We start from the raw sequence: 6,355 nt of genomic DNA, 5'->3' as shown, positions 1-6,355 counted from the left end.
GCCTTGTACAATGACCAAACTGCATAGAGGCACTACATGCGTGCACAGTCCTTCAACACAAGACGTGCTGGCAACTGGTCAGTGTGAGAAAACGGCATCTACGAGCACATGCATCCCCCTTCTGGCCTGTCCAGTTCTTGACCACGTGTAGTGTTGATAACGGCCGGACCGTCACAAACTGGCCAGGGCCTCGGAAAGTTTTTATCTCCAACACATATGTTTTAGAGATGCAGGACAAGCTGGACTGAGGTTAGTGAAGAGGCCCTACAGATCGAACAGAGGTCTGTCAACAAGAAGGCGGGGCCAACTGTCCTTGGATCCCCTGGCACCAGGCAGAAATAGTGGAGGACAAAGGTCATCAACTGACCAGCATCCAAAACATGTGCTTATCCAGTGTCTCCCTACGGGCTAAACTGGTCTGACAAGGAGAGGAATATTTTTCAGGTTTGACCACATTCCGGGGCCAGTTTGAGGTGTGAGCCTGCACCCATAGGTACAATCATTTGGCTGTTGATTAATAGAACGCAACACTGTTTACACTGCTGGGAACGGAGCTGGATTGGATGTGGGGTAACTGAAGTAAACTGAAGCTGTCTTGACGTAAAACAGTAAAACACAGAACATACAACACACACACACACACATCCCCACCTACAGCAATGCATCGTGGAGTAAAAACACACTACTCTCTGAGATACATCTTACTTTTAACAACTTGTATAGTATCAAAGCGATTTTACTGTATTTTGAAGATGAGCATATCAAATAAAGTCTATTTATGGCCCACATTGTGTGTCATTTCTTTGATGTTTGCCTGTTATTCAGGTTGTCAGGTTTGCATTCAGTTGGTAAACAGGTACCATAGTACAGTGTAACATGTTCACATAGGTGTGCTATGGCACCATGGAGCAGTTACAATATTTCCTGAAGCTGGAAGATTATCTGTAACAATGATGCCCAGCATCAATATAGAGTTACACGCACTAAAAACACATTAGATGCTAGTAAGATACATGTAGTAGTTTTAGTCCACAAGAAATGTATGTGAATGTAGCTTATACATATGACAACTTTCCCCAGTATTGCAGCATTAGAAGTGCATTTTAGTGTTGCACAATTTTTAAAAACACTTTCTTGACAAAATTTGAATGAAAAAAGGTAGTGGACCATTTCTTTTCACAGTGAAATTTGTGTGTATATTGCAGTGACTATTGAAACTTGTATGTAAGAGGAAATAATCTAAAACCTGCTTTTCCCATCTAAATCTATGGCTTTTATAAGCACCCCTAAACAGGAAGAAAATATGATCTTAGAGGTGAAGTACTGCTAGATCACTGGCTAAATTTCGCCTTCAAAACGCAAGGAAAATGATGGTCATAACATTATAAACATTCACAGAATGAGATCCACACAAAAATACAGGCCACCACTAACGCAATACCATATCAAGGAAGGAGATGTTTAGTAGGAAACAACTATTCCACAAATTTTAAGCATGGTATTTACACATCCCTGTTTACACAAATCATATCTTTTGACCAAAAAGCTTAGCAAATGCTTGGGGAACATGCTCTGCTAACAGGCATGGCATAAATAGGTCTAATGGCCATGATGACGCAACTACTGTGCTCACAGAGACAATGAGATCTACAGAAGCTACCGTCACTGTCCTTTCAGATGACAATTTCCTTAGAATTGTTGAACTGCAGAAGATGTAGTTCGCAGAAAAACCTGTTCTATGAATGCTGTAGTAGGAGTTTATTTATATACTTGACAGAAGTAGGTCATCTCCAGATCCTGAAGCTTGTGACATTTGCAGCTCAAGTGCCTTATGCAAGTGAGACTGTGTCAGTTGCTGAGCTCTTTGATGAGGAACAAGAAAAAAACGTTACATAAGCAACGAGCAATGAAACGAAAACGCAGTTGCTTGTCAAGTAATTTTTTACTTGCCACATTAGAAACCATCAAGTCATTCTACTGGTTTTACAGAAGAAATAATTTTTGATGGTATACCTGAAAAACAGACAGCACATGCAACTAGCTGCCTTCACATTGCCAAACACAAAGTGTTAGCTAGATGCCCAAGTTAAAAATGGGAAGACTAGAACTGTAGGTTAGCGTTTTAGTGGGCTAAAGAATCATGTCCATTTAGAACTAAAATTCACTCTTCAGTTACAGTGTCTGTGAGGCCGAGGGAACTCCATAGATATCAAGATATAGAAGAGTTATGAATGTAAGGCAATGATGCTTTGGCTGCTTCAGGTATAACAACACTTTCCACACAGTAGTATAGATCTCAGTATGTTTCTTGTGATCTCGTGTTTTTCCAAAAAGAATCTAATGCTGCTTTAGTAAGTACTGCTTGCTATCCAGTTTATCATCTGCTGTTCCCTGTCGTGCCAAGGCTAGATGTGGATATCAACATGAAGTCATGGGAATAAAAACCTTGGAAGCTTTGCCAAACCATAATGCTTATAACTTACAAGAAAGAAAGTCCATTGCTTTGTGCTAGGTTCCTTAATTTGTACATACTTGAGTGTAAACAAAGCTAAATGCAGAAAAACTAGGCTATTATTGGTTTGCATCATACATGCCACATATAGAAAGAAAACAGACTATTTTTAAACACCAAATCCTACGGCATGTTTTGCACAAGAGTCTTCCGACTCTAAATTTCTAGACTGCTGATATTTTCATTGCAAGGAATGCGAATTAACATTCCTTACCTATATGCAGGACAAGGAAGAAGAATTGCTTCCAGAGAGGTTGACAAGGATGCAATCAATACCTCTATCTTCTACCTGCTTTTTGCACAATTTCAAAGCGGCTATACCTTCCACTTTTCGAGGATATAAAAGGCGTCAATGTTTTCTTTGCAGTTAACTGTGCAATCTTGAGTTTACTGATGCTATCTGTGTTTCCTCACTATTTGCTTGTGGATTTCAAAGGAGCACAGATTTGAGTAGATGTAGATGAAAACGCGAGCTGTAGCTAAGACGCATTGCACTACTACTAGCTAACAAAAAAAATTACGCTTCGTACTCAGTCTGAGGTTGCCAGCTTTACCTTTTACTTAAAGTTTTAGATGAGTATAGCTTAAAAAGAAAGGAACTGTCTTCAAAAAGCAGCTTATTTTCAGCCATATAGTAAGCCTATCTTCCTTGTGTTGTTACAATTGAAAACTAGTCCAAGCTATGTTTGTACAATAACGATGAATAAGGTGTATGCTCTACCCAGATACTTGTACTTTCATTTTGCTGCCATGAAATGAACAAGATGTCAAAAAATCATTCAGAGGAGGAATTAGAGCAGTGTTATGTGTCAACTTGAAGGCTTTTTGGCAGACCTGTCTTCCTATATCCCAACAGTTTTTGACTGTTTGCAGATTGAAGAAAAAGGAAGCCATGTTGGAGCTATGAGGTATGTATGTACAGATCTAGTAGTGGTCTCCTGTCCTTGAATCAACTGTAGTTTATTTATCTCTCAACTTTTCAGTGTATATTTTTCTTTCATTGAATTGATGCAAAACTGAACAGTTAACGATCTACATGTAAGACTGGCAACACCTATGACATATCCATATAGGTTTTGCTGGTTTTTAAGGTCAAGTGATTTTACTCACTTCAAAAAACAGCAGAACACAAGTTCAGAGTACGTTGTGGATGGGGTCATAGGGACAATTTCGTTTACTGGACATTTGAGAAAACAGTACAGTATGTATCAGAATTACATACCTTTTCTGTCCTAGTCTGTGAAAAACTGAATCCTGCTGCTTATATACTAGTACTGTACTCTCTCTTTCATCAAACTCAAAGCGCAATGCTTTTTCGATAACTGAGAGTGCAAATTGGCTTGCTACTGCTCGCTTACATACTGTTTTGAAAGCTGATGAGATGACATCGTATAGAAAGCCAAATATACGTAACCCTTTGATTTTCGTCAATTCTTAGAACTTGGAACTCACACTCATGACCAGTGCTTACGACATAGCAACATCAACTTGCCAAAAAGATGTTCTGTACATGAAAGAAGAAATAACCTAGTGGCTAGCAGACTGTACCATACTCCACAGTATGCATGCATTCTGCTGGACTTCAAGACACTGCCTTCACAGTTCAAGTACTGTACACTCACTCACTCATCCTCTTGCACGTAGTGCACAGTCCAACTACACTACAGTGCTACAATTGACAGGGACTAGGGTAACATTTATATCTACCTGGATGTCTAGAAATTAAAGGTTATTTTCCTCTACTAAGTTCTTGTGTCTGTGTTGTAATAAGATTTGCCTGTACCACAATACAAAATGCAGTCTTACACCAGATTTAGAGGGGTTTAGCTTTATAAGCACGTGGTGAAGTTTGTTGGTGGTATTTAACACATGCATTTTCTCACAATTCTCCTTTTTCAAGAACTGCTTCATTTGGGTATCTGTTTCTTCCCTTTTCTTGGAATGTTTGCTATATACAAACTATCTTTCGTCTTCTGTACACTGTAGTACCCTGAATAATAGTGATTGCAAATTTGCAAGCCACAAGGCAATGTCTGCTGTTAGAATGTGTAGTTGGTGTTTCAAGCGAATTTTATACGTGTAGTTTTTGAGTTGGTGTTTCATGCCAATTTTTGTTATGTGCAGTTGTTGTTTCAAGCCAATTTTTTTGTGTACTTGGCGTTTCAGGCCAATTCTATACAACTTACTTTACCGTTGATGTGTTTCACACACTTCCATACAACTGTTGTAGGACTAGACTCTGGAGCAATAGAGTGTTTACAGGCAAAGGAGCAAAACATGGTCACATTTTTAGGTTCAAGGAACTGTCATGGCAGTTCAACACGTGCTTCCAGGTAACACTAACAAAGGAGTAAAATTTCGCAATTCCTAGGGTAACCCGCTTATCTACCTGGCATTAATGGAAACGTCCAACACACAGTGTTTTCATAATCGTGCTTCAATATTCCATCTACTAAAGCTATTTCTAAAACCCATTAGCTTTTGAGAAAAAAACATCAAGCTGCGATTGCAGAAATTAGCACCGAAAAATGATATATTGTGTAAAACCGATTTGATACAAAGTCCAAGGCATGTACAGTTCTCTTACAATTTGATTTCTTAGAATTTTGCAGGATTTCTCGCCTATGTGTAAGCTGTGAGGGAAGGTTTCAGTACGATCATTGAAGCAACGTCAGCCACTGAAAGTCACACATGTATGATCTATCTTAACACCAAATAAACTGAAATTAACACCACATACACACACACGAACAAATCACTCCTCAGATAGTTCAGACCTCTGAATCAAACATATACCTTACACAACATTTCAACACAGCAAAGACCAAACCTTAAAACAGTACATCTGTAAGCCCTTTTCTATAGTATAAGTATAACACGCAAGTCTTTCCCACATGCATTACACAAGTGTAACACGGGTATACCTTTCCAACTAGGTCTACACATGTTATGTGATATCTCTGTGTAAACCTGTTCCCACGTGCTCTCAATATCAGGGCTAAACCCACCTTCTATGGCTTTACATAACAAAACAGCTGAGGATTATACCTTGAACTAGCAACTACTGTTATGCTTAGGAAGGGAGAGTCGATCATATCTCAAAGGTTTCAGTAGGATAAGCACAACAAAGCTGTATTTGATTGCTGTGAACAAAAATAATTCAAGTAAGATATTACACCCGTGGCTGAAAAAGAAACGTGATAAACTGTTTGTAGGAATGTAGTTAGCAATATAATAGAAGTTAACGTTTTAAATCTATCAGCAAAGGTGGTTAGAAAGGTAGCAAGTGTCCAAATCTAACCAAAATGGAATTCCACCCACATCCGAATTTTTCCTTGGCATGACAGCCATTGCTATGGGAAACCAGGGATCAAAATGACAAGGTTTTCAAAGCGTAGACTTAGGTTGCGATTGTTTCTAAACTACAGGGTAAGATGTAGACTTTTGGCATGATAGTGTAAGTGGGTAGATCTGTTCTAGAGCAAGAACTATATTCAATGTCTATCTACCGAAAAACATTTCAACAAAATAGTCAGCAAACATTCGGAAGTGGTGTCCAGAAAACAACTCCCCAATAGTTTCTCTACAAACCTAGGAGTAAAAAAGACCAATCACGGGAAGTAAGAAATTACAAATCTGCTACAAACCACATAAAAGTATACTGTAGACATACTTCGCGTTACAAGTTAGGCGCACTTTAGACCTACAATGTTATAAGGTCGTACGATCATCGTCGTAGGCGACGGTTTTCTTTAGACACACGGCCAGGAAATATCATGGGACCCCCGCGGCGCAGAATTCCATTGATGTGCGCGTGTGACTCAAAGTGAACTCTTGCGCTCA

General features: G+C 39.1%; 1 protein-coding gene across 2 annotated transcripts in view; it reads right to left on the bottom strand.

Moving 5' to 3' along the window:
- Positions 1 to 6,355, bottom strand: part of LOC136428886 (protein lin-28 homolog A-like) — a 38,207-nt gene that overhangs the window by 20,243 nt on the left and 11,609 nt on the right. The gene's annotated exons all lie outside the window — the stretch shown is intronic.

Source organism: Branchiostoma lanceolatum, chromosome 1, assembly GCF_035083965.1.
Source record: "Branchiostoma lanceolatum isolate klBraLanc5 chromosome 1, klBraLanc5.hap2, whole genome shotgun sequence".
Classification (NCBI taxonomy): Eukaryota; Metazoa; Chordata; class Leptocardii; order Amphioxiformes; family Branchiostomatidae; genus Branchiostoma; species Branchiostoma lanceolatum.
This window is presented reverse-complemented; position numbering and strand designations above follow the sequence as displayed.